The 15,625-nt window shown below is 26.5% G+C and overlaps 1 pseudogene; it reads right to left on the bottom strand.

Moving 5' to 3' along the window:
- Positions 1–9,588: 9,588 nt before the first annotated feature.
- Positions 9,589–14,478, bottom strand: LOC149059688 (uncharacterized; annotated as a pseudogene).
- Between the last annotated feature and the right edge of the window lie 1,147 nt (positions 14,479–15,625).

Raw genomic sequence — 15,625 nt, 5'->3', positions numbered from 1 at the left:
CATCAAGGTAACAGCATCTATATGTTTTTTTATGACTACCAAATTGTATCTGAGTTTCAATGAATTAATGTGTTATATAACATTTTTCAATAAAATATATTAATTTTACAAATACTAAAAATATTTTCAAAACTACAAGAAATATTGTGATAATATTTTACTGCAATATTTTTAAAACAAATTTGAGAAATATTTTGATAATATGATACGTCAATATTTTTAAAACAAATACAAGCAATATTTTGATAATATGATACGGCAATATTTTTAAGACAAATACAAGCAATATTTTGATAATATGTTACTGCAATATTTTAGAAATATATTCTATATAAAAATATATTTTGAAAATGTTAATTCATTGGTCATTCAAAGATATTGAATATATTTTAAAAATATTTTAATATCAACTCAACATCACCAACTGAAAATGTTGATCAAATATTTATATATTTTATCAAATAATCACAAAATATATTAATAATATTGAAATATAATAATTATATGCATAATTATAATGTGTGTTTTAATTATTTTTTTCTAAATTATAATATAACCAAAAACATTACTATATAATATTTATATATATATATATATAATTATTTAATATTATACAGTAGATACATAATTTTAAGTAGGATAATAATAAAATTTACCTATTATGGTAAGTATCTACTTACAATGTTAGGTATAATTTATGTCTATGTATAGATTTTATAAAAGTTTTGAATTTGATCTACTACTTGATATATGATAGATACTTTGATCAGTCTTCAAATAGACTAAAAAAGTGTCGCATATAGACTAACCTTAGACTTATCATAGACATCTACATTTACTTCACATGTATGTCTTTTGTCTACGATGGATTAGTATATTATACGTCTAATATACATTACAGTGTTTACTGGGTTATTAAAGTTAAAGTTATAGTTTGAATTAGAATAATTAAATTTGATCTTAAGGTGATTTTATTATTGTTAATGTAATTGCTATGATTAAATTAGTTAATATAATAAATTTTAAAATTCGGTGTATATTTTAATTAAAATGTTAATTTTGGAGATTAATGATAATATTTTTATATATTTATACTGATTATTTTAAATAATTTTATAATTTTGATTTACCGTATCAATGTTTTTTTGAAACTATTATAATGATAAATTTATTTATTTTAGTTTTTATTTTTTATATTATTTTCTGACATTTTATTTTATATTTTTAATTTTAATCATTTATTAATAATACCTACTTTTGGGTTTAGAATATATATTATTAATTTAATTGTTATTATTTTTATTAAAATAATACTGGAATTTATTTAATGAGATTTTTTTAAAATTATTTAATAGTTATTTCTTGTTTAACAATGTTTATAACTGGATTAAATGCAATTTTTGAATTTGATTTTAAAAAAATTATTGCTTTTTCAACTTTAAGTCAGATGAGATATATATTTATAATTTTATGTTTATGTAAAATTGATATAATATGTTTTTTTTATTAAATAATACATGCTTTATTTAAGTCTATAATATTTTTAAGAGCTTGAGTTTTAATTTTAAATATAAATAATAATCAAGATATTCGTAAAATAGGTGGATTGATTGATTATTTACCTTTTTGTGGTTTAATTTTTATATTTACTTTAATATCATTATCTGGTTATCCTTTTTTTTTTTGTAGTTTTTATTCGAAGGATTTAATTTTTGAATATTTTTTGATAATAAATTTGAATTTTTTTTATCATCTCTTTATAACTTTTTTTTTTATTTTATTTGTGTTATTTATAATTTAATAATAATACATTTTTCTATACTTAATTTTTTAATAGTTATTAAATTTGAGAGAAATATTTTTATTTTTAGTATATTATTAATTAGTTTTATTATATTATTTTTTGGTTCTTTTTTATATGATTAATATTTTATAAATTTAATGTAATTAGAATTTAGATTTAAAATTTTAAGTATAATTTTTTTGTTTTTTAGAATTTGATTTTTTTTAAACTTCATAATTTTTTATTTTCTATAATTAAATTTTTTTTAGATTAATATGACATTATTTTTTAAGGTATATTTTTTTTCTGAATAATTTTCTTTATTTTGGATTTTTTTACTTTAAAGTTAATTGAATTTGGTTGAATTGAATATAATTTAAATAATGGTTTAATTTATTTTTTTTAAAAAATAATTAATTTTAGTAAAATTTAATTTAATTTATCATTTTTTTTAATGATTTTTAATTATTTAATTATTAAATTTAAATAGCTCAACTATTAGAGCATTATATTGAAGATATAGAGGTACAATTTTTAGTTATTTAAATTTTAAAAGTTTTTAATAAAGGTTAAATTTTTTTTTTAATTTTGTTACCTTAACATATTTTAGATTTTGAACGAAGTGATGAATGTATTGATTTTACAATGATGTTTTTTTTTTTTTTTATGTCTGTACAGCATAACTAGACGAAATAATGCTTCGATTTCAAACTTAGGCCAAACTAGATTATCTTCCAACGCCTGGTTCAAAAAATCAAAAAAATCATAATGAAATAATAATATATTTTAATTACAGCCAAATGTACCTGAAAATCAAGACTATTTTTTTTTATTCCTTCTCCAGGGTGCTTTCTATTAAATACATCAAAAAGTTTATTGAAACGGTCAGTAAAAATTTATGTTTCATAACTATTTTTTAAAGATTCAATTCCAACATACTCTCTGTAGAATTCTATGCCCTTGGCCATAGAATCACTAAAAATCTAGAAACAAGTAATAGTTGATAATGACAAATATATTTTTCTGATATAAATTTACCTGAGTTGCTAACTTGACACTCATTTTACTAAACCCATCAACTTCTATGTGTCTTAATGAAATTTTAGGACAGACCCTTGTTGGAGAATTTAAATTTCTATTTACATCATTATTGTAGACATCTTGATAATGAGACCATCTTATAAATGCCTTTTCAGGAGATTCCTAGAAGTTTAATGTAAGTATTATTTAAATAAATTATAAGAAACATTATAATTGTATTTACCCTTAAACTCTTTTTACTATAGAGTCTGTTTCTAACATTTTTTATGAGATGGGGAACATCGGAAAACATAAAAATTTGTCGTTTAGGGTCTAAGGGGTTTTGGAATGAATTAGACACTTTATCCTTTTGACCACTTATACCAAGTTCGACCCATAATTTTTGGTTGGTTGATGCCCAATCTGAAACCACACCTTCAACTCTACATACAATATTTTCCAACCCCATAAGCCCCATTTGTGTCTTGTCTGCACGCCACTGCGGTAATAATACCAATCGGTAAAAGTATGGTCTTACAGTATTTAGTCAAGGCAGTAGTTAGATAATAGATATTATTAATTTAAGTCATAAAAAACCTTAAATTTTAAGTACATTGCATTGAATATCACACAAATACTTAATTAATTCTAATAGTTTCATCTCTACCATATGCATATTAATTATTAATATGTCTATGATCTATACCTACATAAGATCATTTATGTTATGAAATATCAACATTTTTCAAACTTTAAATTTCTTCAGTAATTTGTACTAATTAGTAAGCATCAAATAAATATACCCTTAGTTATTAAAATAATTTATGTTCATTTTAAAGAAAACATCAAATTTAATAATTTTGCAAAAAGTTTGCCGGTGTACATTGTACAATGAATATTATGATTAATGTGTAATTCCTAAAATAGATGGCGCTAGATACTACACTTGTACCTTTGGAAACATTTGGGGATCACTGATAATGTTTTCGATACCAGTCCTGTATATCTTAGTCCGTGGTATTGACTATTGTCATATTTGTTTATTATGTTGATAATAAAAGAACTTATGGTGTTATCAACCCAGTAGCGCTAGTATAGGCTTGCACGGTACCTATATAAGAAATTAATTTACAAAAACTAGTGAGAAAAAAATGTACCAGTTTGGTTAAACCATCATCCATCTAAGTACTTATTTTGTATTCTTAAATTAAAACATATGTTTATATACTTACATATTATAGTAAATGAGAAACAGTCTTGCGTCGGCGATACACGCGGATACGGATCCACTGGATCCAGTATAGTATAATATTATATCCAAGACAGCAGAGTGCAAACTAAAATGCACGATGTCGCGATGAATAATGAATAATGATAGAACGTACATGATAATATTATGGTTGTATAATGGTATATTCATATTCTGCAATATACCTACCTACTATATTATCGACTATTGATATTTGATGGGAGGACGGTCTTGTTATCTAAAATATATTGTTGTATTTATGTCACTGTATACCACGATTAAAGATAATATTAATAATAATATTATCTTTAATCGTGCTGTATACTGTATAACATGCGTCGTGCGCGCGACTGCCGAGTGCCGACAATTTCGAACGTGGTTGACTACATTCTGATAATGCATTATGGTTTTCCAGTCCACCTTTAAGGTGGTTTCACACGAAGCGAACGCGATTTTAAATCGCAGCGGTTTTTATTCGTTCATTAATTTCGGATTCACACTAGACGATTAATCGCTCGATGTGAATGAACTACGAACATCATTTCCCGCCAATTTTTGAATCAAACAATTGATCGTTTATTTTACATCAATTAGTTGTTCAGACATCGTGGTTGTGTTTAGTTGTGTTCAGTGTTCATTTGCAGTCGTTCTGTACGTATTTTTACAAAATATATTATTATATTAGTTGTCATTAATTGTTTTTTATTAAAATGGATAAATTTAACACTATTGAAAGCGTTAGTATAATTTATGCATTATATAAAAGAAATCAATTACAAAAGAAAAAAAATAATAGAAAGAGAGTGCATTGGGTACACCCATTGAATATGAAAAGAATTGAAGAAGGACAATTTCAAGTTACATTTTTGACACTTCGGCAATATCCTGAAGAATTTTTTAAGTACTTTCGTATGTCAATAACGTCATTTGATACACTAGTAAGATAATACAAAAAACTACATGTTGTCATTCAAAAAAGTAAGAAACTTAAAAATTATTGGGATAAAAAATGTTAAAAATATAATTTTTTAATAAAAACGTTGTTTTGTAAACGACTTGAAGCTATGTAAAATTATATTTTCAAAAACATTTGCACTTTTTGAAATAATGAGTGTTTTACGCTTCATAAATCACCCTGTATAACTATTTATGTACATATTTATAATATAAGTTACATGGATTATTTAAATATAAATTAGTAGTTACTACTTTACTAGGTAGTTAATAAAAATAATTAGGAACTAACCTTCTATTATCCATTGTTGGTTTCAGAAATTCCAAAATATCGGAATAAATATACTTTTTAATTTTATTAGCAGCTTGCCCTGATTTTGTGATACATTTCCTCCGATAGGTATCTTTTAAATTTTTCTACTTTTTCTGGAGTACAATTACTGTAGGTAAATAATAGGTAGGTATCATAGATATAATTTGTGGTTTATTATTCTTAAAGTGTGTAATTCATAAGTATAATAGCATTAATTACTTTGTTTCTGCTTCTCTGTCTCTTCAAGAGTTTCATAATTCTTCAAAACAGTTTTTGCAACTTTCACCCAACTTACGTGCTTTGCGACCTTATCATGATATTCTTTGGCTTCTATAAAAACAATATAAATAATAGAATAGTTTCTTACCTATATAAAATTAAAAATTGAAATTTTCAATCTTTTTAGATTTTATTTTAAATGACAATAAAATTGTATTCGTTTGGTAAAAAAGCTTCAAAATGTAATACAATGCTCTTTATAAATTGCTACGATAGTAGTTAAAAAATATTAAAAATACATGAATTGTTCAATGCAAAAAGTCCATAATTTTCATAAAATTACATACAGTCACAATTTGTTTTTAAAAAGTATTTCAAATTCGAATTTTGACAACATACGTAAAAATAACGAAAATTTGCAATATTTTTCGAGTTAGAAATTCATAAAGATTTATATTTTTAAAATATCAATACATGATTTTTCATGAGTTTGTCTACTATTTTCAAATAAAAAATTGTCCACCGGAAAGTCAAATTACATTTTTATGAGCATTTGAATTACAACATTGAATATTCACTCAATTTCCCTTGTACCGATATTCTTATTCTGCTGTCATTCAAAAACGAATAACTGTACAAACTTTAAATTTACACCAAATATTTTATCAATGAATTCTAGATCAAATTTTCAACCTATTTCAAAATTGCTTAAGTTATTTATAGATATTTGAAATCTCCCATTTTTTTAGTTGTTATTTTCTATAGATGTCGATAAAGTTGTATTCATGGTTCAAAAAACTTGAAAATTCAATACAAGGTCCAAATAAGTTATATGATATAATATACTACTGAGAATTTTCAATCTCGACCACTCAAAGGTATTAACTAGATTTATTTTTCTATCAAAAAATTTAAATAATATTTATAACTTACTGATATTCCATATAGATTCTTCCACAGATACTTCCATAATAAGTTCTTCTACGTCGTAACTCATATTCATAATAAATTATGAATTAATTTTTATCAAAGTTAATATGATAATTACTAAAAAAAACCGGGTATACAATATAAACAATATTGTTACTTTAGTGATCAATGTTCGAATGATCGAAATTCGAAATATCGAACGGCGAACATTCGCGTCGGATATCGCGCAGTGTATATCAATCCAGTCAAAACAATATGTTTAATTTTAGCCGCTCGCGGCGAATATTCGCCTAAAATTAAGCTGGTTTCACACGGAGCGATTTAATCGCGGGCGGTTGCGGTTAAAAATCGCAGCGATTTAAAACCGCTCCCGTGCATGCATTCACACTAGGAGATCACATGCGATTAAAACGCCTTCGAATACCCGCCAAATTTGAAATGTGTTTATTGTCGTTTGAACTTATTACATTAGTCGTATAGAAAACGTCAGTAGTACTTCACGTTTTTAAATAAGTTATTTTCCATCGTTTTATTAAATGATGGAGACCTTAGATGATGTTGAAGCGATTTGTGTAGTGTATAGTTTATATAAAAGATAAACTGGATCAATATACCTCAGAATAGAGTAAATAAATGGTTAAGAAATATTTAATAATATTGGAACTTAACAAAAGGGGTTACCATAAATCATAATCAATATAATGTATAGACTATTATTCTCTTATATTATTATCAATTTTAGAAATCTATTATTTTTTTTGTTTAAGTTAATTGGTTGATAAAAATATAATAATATAGATAATAATTTAAGATTCTGAGCGTTGAATGTATTGATTTTACAGTAATGTGTGTTTTTATTTTTTACTTTTGTATCTGTCATCAAGATTGGGGGCAGTAAAACTGATTTCAAATTTCAAATTTTTCGAATTTCACTGCTTGTTTATAATACAATTTTCTAATTTTCCATAAGCGATACAATTTTTAAAAAAGTTTGATTTGTTTTGAACTGTTTACCGACATTTTCAGTATCAAAAGTTTTAGTTTTTTTTATAAATGTGAATAAAAATTTATTTGTTGCGTAAAAAAGCTTAAACAGTTAATACAATGCTCCTAATATATTATAACAAAAATATTCAAAATCCATGATCACAATTTTTTTTATAAGCATTCAAAGTTCAAATCTTTACAAAATACGTAAAAATGACGAAATTTGAATTATTTTGAGTTAGAAATTAATGTTTCTTTTTAAATCTATGATTTTAAAATGCAATAAAAGATTCCTCATCAGTTTTTCTACGTTTATCCAAAAAAAAAAAAAAAAATGTCTACAAGAAAATCATATTACATTTTTAAGAGCGTTTGAGTTTCACATTTTTACAAGATTCATATGATCTTATTTTGTTGTAATTAAAAATAAATAACTGTAGAAACAATAGAAACGTGAAAATGTATCTTGATGCTTATATGGCTCCTGATATATTATATTATAATAGCAGATGAAAAATATTGAAAATACATAGGTATATTTTTTTTATAATCATTTAAATATTAAAATTTGGATGAAATTTATCAAATTGTAAATTTACAAATTTTTTAGTAGTTGAAATTTATAAAATGTTCAACTTTTATAGCTAATAGGATTGACAATTTAAATTGGGGTTTTACATAAAAATAAAGACATCAAACTTTAGATTAACAAACACTATTTTTTAAAAGGTTATTATTTTAATTAATACCTAATATGTGTCTATTTAGATATTTGGCTACGGGTTCTAACTTTTCCACTTTCCACTTCGAATTTTTAATTGGAATATCCACAATATCAACTATTGTACGCGAAACTTGTGATATTATATGGAGCGTATTACAACCAATTGAAATGGCAAAACCAACTACTGACGATTGGTTAGACATTGCAGCCGGGTATTTAGAGAAAGCTCAATTTCCAAATTGCGTTGGCGCCGTAGACGGCAAACATATACGTTTGGAATGTCCGAAAAACAGTGGGACATTCTATTATAATTACAAACATTATTATTCACTCATCCTGATGGCAATTTGTGATTCTAATTACTGTTTTAGAATTATAGATGTGGGTTCCTACGGTAAGGAAAGTGACTGTAATGTCTTTAAACAATCAGTGTTTGGTAAAAAGTTATACGGTTATAAATTAAATTTGCCACCAAAAATGTGTTTACCTGGTGATGATAACGGTGTTCCTCTACCTTATGTTTTCGTTGCCGATGAAGCATTTGCATTACATCCAAATTTACTTCGACCTTTTCCAGGCAAGTCGTTAAATGACGACAGGAGGATTTTTAATTACAGGTTATCAAGAGCTCGACAACATATAGAATGTACTTTTGGAATAATGTCGAAAAAATGGAGAGTTTTTCAAACAAGTTTACTAGTTGAACCCAATTTCGCTGTCGCTGTGACAAAAGCATGTTGTGTGCTACACAATTTTGTTCGACGTAGAGATGGCATCAACAATGATGATATCCTTAGTTGTACAATGGACAATTTAACAAATCAAAGGGGAACTGGAAATTCATCAACGAATGCCAAAGAAGTTAGAGAACACTTTGTTAAGTATTTCAACGCTCCGCAACATGCACTAAGGTGGCAAAATAAAGTCATTGGAAAATAATATTACATTTTGATTACAGTATTACTATTTTACGTAAGAAAATAATTATAAAAATATTTTATATTGATTTAGATATAGCCTACAAAGTTTTTATAGATTAAGAATTAAATTTAAATAATTAAAATTATAAAGTATACTTGCTGGTTGCCATTATTATGTATACTATTATTATGTATACCTATTATATAATATATTATTCAATATAAATTCAGTGTATATATTTTTTTCATAGAGACTTAATACTTGTAATATAATAGTTCAGAACAGTGGTGTATTTAATATTCATAACATGAAATATTATCATATCGACTTAATACAAAATAAGTAAGATAAACAATAAGCCTTTTTATTGAACAATATTTAAAATTTAAATAATACAATACCTTTTTGTAATATTATTATAAAATAATTTAATCATAATAGTAACATACTTAAAATAAACATACCAATGTCATACCTATAATGTATAATTATTTATTGTTATTTTCAAACTCAGAATTCTGTATATTACCAGAATATGTGGAGGACGCAGATGTCTGAGGATTATACTGAGTGTAATAATTGTGTAATGTAGGATTCGTTGTTTCAATATGATGTGGGTTTATAGCTGAGGTTAGTGCAGAAAATTCAGGCAAAGTTTGATTGGCATTATAATACGAATAGTTAAAACTATTAAAAGGAATAGAACCAGAGTTCCCCTGAGAAGATATTTGTTGCATTTGAGGAGGAGTAGAATATTTGACTCTTTGTAGAATAGTCAAAAATTCAATATAAACCCTACCTTTTTGTTCCTCAGTTAAACTACGGATTTGAGGAAGAAGTGACATCAGAAAAGAAGTTTCTGCATCTTGTGGACGACGATTCTCCAAAATGTTTAGCAAATTTTCCTCAAATGAAGGTTTTTTAACCGATTTCGTTTTTGTAGCTGGTCTCTTTTTAATCGGATCATCTGGAATATCGTTTTCATCGTCTCCATCATTTTGAACATCGATATTTTCATCCAGTACAGAATCACTGATGTCAATCTCATTGTCACTGGATTCTTCAACGTTACCCTCAGTCCTATAATTATTTTTTTAAATCATACATTACGAATCATATAATATAGAATTTAAAAAAAGCATAAATATTTATGTTAATGGTAACTATTATTTTTATATTTTTACAGAAATTCTTAACTTTTCTAACTTCAAAAATTAAATAAGGCTCCAAATTAATTGTTTCAAATGCAGATGAACAATATTAAAAATCTGTAGTTACAATTTTTTTCTAAGTATTTAAAGTTGAAATTTTGACAAAATTCGTAAAAATGACGAAAATTTGCAAATTATTTAGAGTTAGAAATTTATAAAAATTTTGATTTTTAAATCTAAGATTTTAAAATGTAACATAAGTTTTTCTAGTTCTATCAAAAATAAAATATCTAAAGCAAGTAAAAATAAATTTTTATGAGCGTTCTAAATTCATAATTTTACAACATTGGATATTCACTCGATTTCTCATGTAGCATTTTTCTTATTTGGTTGTAATTTAAAAACGAATTATTGTATTGAATGTTTATATTCTCATTTTCTATACACCATAAGATTTTGAAAAGATTTTGATTTGTTTTGAGATGTTTACAGACATTTTCAGTTTTCAATTTTTTTAGTTTTTTTTTTTATAATTGTCAATAAAATTTTATTTGGTGGGCCAAAAAATCTGAAAATTTAAAATAAGGTTTCTAATATATTGTTAAAATATCAGTTGAAAAATTTTAAAAATATATAGGCACGATTTTTTTATAAGCATTTAAAGTTCGAATTTTGACAAAATTTGTCAAAATCTCGAAAACTATCAATCATTGGAATTAAAAAATGTTCAGTTTTTATAACTAAGAGTTGAAAATTTAAAACAAAGATTTTCTTAAATAATTCATACTGTAACCAAAAAATCTAAAAAATGTAATATAAACACATTTATTTTTATAGACATTTTAAATTCAAATTTGGACAAAATTACATATTTAAACCAAGAATAACGATTTTATTTATTTTGTTATAATTTAAAAATATTATTTATTGGTATATGAAACTTTTAGAGTATATTATTATATTTTATATACACGCAATGGTATTTTAAAATGTAATTTTTTTGGGAAAAATGAATTTAACCTATAGTAATAAATACTATTTTTATAATGCCTAATACTAAAAATAATTACTTTATTCACAACAATATCATAAACTACACTCAGTAAAATATTATAGATTGACTGACCGTCTTCACTCAGAATCGATTTTCTTATACAATGATATTATATCATTTAATTCAAATTTTACACTATCCATTACAGTGGTCCACTTGTAACCTATACTGTACAGCAGAGCAACATCCGCTTTCCCACCTTTTATTTTATAAATATCAATAAATATTAAAATCTGATATATATTTTGTATGAGAAATTCAAAACAGCGAAAATGTAAATCTTCTTTTTAGAAAAAATATTGACTTTAAATACATTTATTTAGAACATAGTTTATTTTTTAAATATTTATAATCTTATTAACCCGTCGTTGGTCGCGTCTTTTTTTGTACTACTTTGGTCGCGTGGTGAGAGATTCTCTCACTTTCTTCAATAAGTCTTATAATATGTAATAAACTACCAAACACATTTATTTTATATAAATGAGCACTTATAAACTATATATATTTCAGTATTTATATATTTTTCCTGTTTTACAAAATACATTACACATTACAATTTGAATAATCGAGCATTAATACATATTGTTATTACTAAAAAAAAAATAATTAAACTTTTTATTCTTGAATTTGCGTATTACAGATACAGGAATCGCATATGGTTGTAGTATGTTTTTTGCAAATTGGATTTGAACATGTTGCGCAAATTACCTATATAAATAATAGTATATATAATTACAAATATAAAATATTTTAATTATTAAAATATAAATTTACTATTACCACAGTATATCGATTTTCCTTTTTTGGACAATAAGAACATTTTGCTTTTCCACTTGTACCGGTTCCAGTTTCTGGGCTTGAAATGACTCCACTAAATCGTGTAATTTGTTGTCTTAGAGGATTAGATAATGTTGGAATACTTTGTCGTCGAACCATATGAGGTTTGCATAGGTCATTCCCTAATTGTTTTAAAAATTTGCGTCGTGGAATAACAATATCAGTGTTTGATTTGTAAATAATTTGACTATTTATTCCAGCAATGTTGAGTAAAGAAAAAAATATTGTCAAAGGCCATCTGTGGCTGTTTCTTGAAACTGAGTATTCGCCTTTCAGTTCATCCACAACGTCTACACCTCCTTTTGACATATTATAAAATGAAATGACTTCTGGTAATTTTTTATCTCCCGAGTTTGGATCAATGTCACCTTGTGTATGCATTGTTGATAGCATCATAACATTTTTTCCTTTTTTTGGAACATATGACAATAAAAGACAATTATTGTCTCCAAATCCAAATTTTGTACTACATATTTGTCGATTTTTTATGTCTAAAAAACTTGTTGGTATCTCCCGTTTATTTTTTTTCAGTGTACCTACCATAGTAGTTTTATAGTCTTTTAGTAGTTCGACTGCTAAAGGGACTGAAGTGAACCAATTATCAATAGTAATATTACGGCCTGTTTTAGCAATTGGTTTTATCATACGTTTGACAACACTAGCTCCACTATTATTCTGTAAAAATGGTCCAATCGGTTGTTTGCCTGCGTAAATTTCCATATTTACTGTATAAAATACACGTGAATCTACCAAAGCAAAAATCTTTATACCATATTTATTAGGTTTGTTGGCTATGTACTGACGAAATTTACATCGTCCTCGGAAGCCCTCTAACATTTCGTCGATTGTACAATATTCTCCTGGTGTATAAAATGATATGCAACGATTTACGAATTCATCAAAAACCGTTCTAATTGGTGCCAAATTGTCAATTTTTTTTCGTTCATTTCGAGTGTGTATGTTATCAAATCGTAAAGCGCGAAGTAAAAGGTAAAAACGTCTTTCAGACATAACAGCACGAAAAATGTCTGGAGAGAATCCATCGTTTGCCCACAAGTCGGAAAGATTTATGTGATTATTTCGCAACATACCAGCAATATATAAGAGACCGATAAGTGCTCGAATTTCTTCTACGTCAGTATCTAAAACATCTTTGTCCCTTTGATAATTATCACGAATTTTTGCTAAATATATATTAGTACAAGTAGTAATTTCTTGTAAACAATCGTTGGGAAAAAAAAGTTCCCAAGAGTCAATTATAGTTTTAGCATTTTTTGCTGCCGATTTTACACCAGGAAGGTGTGTTACAATATTTCTTTGTGGAGTTCTAACATTACGAGGAGGAGGGTCAGTATACCACTTGATAATATTATCTTTACCTTTATTATATCCACGAAAATCATTTCCAATAGAATCGTCAGAACAAGACATTTCGGAATCACTTTCATTTCCAATAGATTGATAACTATTTTCTGGATTATCTAATACGTCTCCATCACTGTCATCTTCATCGAGGTCAAAATCATCTAACATATCATCGTCAGCTTCCTCAAGCCAAGCAGATATGTTATTATCCATAATAAAATAATGCACACAAAAAAAGTACTTGTTTGGTCGCGTATAGAGAATTTCTCTCACTGTGTGTATACGAGTCACGTTAAACGGATACTGAAAGTATGTAATCAATTACAAAGTCGTTTAATGCCCATCTATTTTTAGATTATCTGTATCTGATAAGGTATAGCACAACTAATAGGCAATAAACCGATATAACAGACAGTGGTGACCAAAATAATATCGTAATGAGAGAATCTCTCACCACGCGACCAACGACGGGTTAAAGGCAAGATTATTATCTTGGGTATCTCAAAAGTGATTGTCATTATATTTAAGCTTTATAGCGAAATACATATGAATATTTTAAGATTTACAAACAATTGTCAATTTTAAAATACTAATAACTAGCTTTAAAATTAAAATATAATAAAAAACCTATGCGATGCCCTACATATAATAATCTTAACTTTAAATTTTATATGAGCTGGTAATTTTACTCAAATTTGAGAAATTATTATGGTTATATAATCATTATTGTGAATATACACTATACAGTTTGCAGTTATATGTCACGCTTTGGTCAAAGAAAGAAAGCAAATAGTGCACTAATATTTTCTTAAGTAATTTCGTATCCAACTTACCTTCAGTTCTCCATGGTTGGTCTCAAAAATTCCATTATGCCTGCATATATATATATTTTTTTTTTTGTTCGCAGCTTGGCCAGACACTACCACACATTTTTTTCTATAATTATCTCTTAGATTTTTCCATCTTTTTTGTAAGTCCACAACTATTCGAAAATAATTTTATTTAATTGCTAACTAAAGGTGTCACTCATTTCACATTTGCTACAACATTGGAATATGTAGGTACTTCTTATAAATTAATAAAATTTCTTACTTTTAGCATCTTTTTCTCTGTCACTAAGGTTTTCAAAACCATCGACGCAGACCTTAGCTACTTTAATCCAGCTTACATGTTTAGCTACCCGATCGTGATAGGTTTTAGATTCTACACATTTTATAGTCATACACTAAAGTATAGTATATATTCAAATTTTTTATAAGATAGAGATTTAAGTAATTTATAAATGATAATAATTACTAGGTAGGATTAATTTATTTCTTACTTGTATTCCAGATGCTTTCTTCAGCGGAAATCTCTAAGACAAATTCTTCGTTGTCAAATCCCATATTAATTAAACGTGTACAGTTTATAGTAAATTAAAGGTATAGATATATTAAAAATTAATAAAATATTAAAATGATTTTTACAATCAATTTTATTATAATAAAATTAAAATAATTTCTGTGCTTGCACGTGAGTGGTGAATTATGGAATGAACGCAAGCAATCGCGGCGATTTAAACGCACCGTCTGAACAGAACCATTGGAAATAGGCAGTTTAATTTTAGCGATCAACCGCTTTTAACCGCTGGAAAATTGAACAGCAGCGATCGAAGGCGGTCGAACGCGATTTTTTGTCGCGCGGTTTTTCCCGTGTGAATACATCCATACTAACATATTTGTTTAATTTTAGGCGATTAATCGCCGCGATTTTTAACCGCGACCGCCCGCGAATCGCTAAATCGCTCCGTGTGAAACCAGCTTAAGCAGCCGCCGCGCGCGTACGAAACAAACGGGTTTGACCGCCGCCGCCGAGTACGTTGACCTAATTACGCTATATTTGGACCGTACCGACGACGCCGCAATCAGCTGTACAGCTGATTAGTGTTTGCGTGAGCGTAATCAAAACATCGCGCAAATTACGTTTAAAAAAAAAAATTTATTTTTCTTTGTCACTCTCTGCTTTCCCGCTCACGTCCTAAACTACACTCGCTCTGAGCATCCGCCCCGTATAGCAAACACAGGCTACCGTCTACGCAACAGTTAAACGTCCGCATTTGCAACTTTATTCGAAACAAAT

This window comes from Diuraphis noxia, unplaced genomic scaffold, assembly GCF_037042655.1.
Source record: "Diuraphis noxia isolate RWA-SAM2 unplaced genomic scaffold, SU_Dnox_SAM2 contig0001, whole genome shotgun sequence".
NCBI lineage: Eukaryota > Metazoa > Arthropoda > Insecta > Hemiptera > Aphididae > Diuraphis > Diuraphis noxia.
The sequence above is the reverse complement of the archived record's forward strand: the minus strand, read 5'-3'. Positions and strand labels throughout refer to the sequence as shown.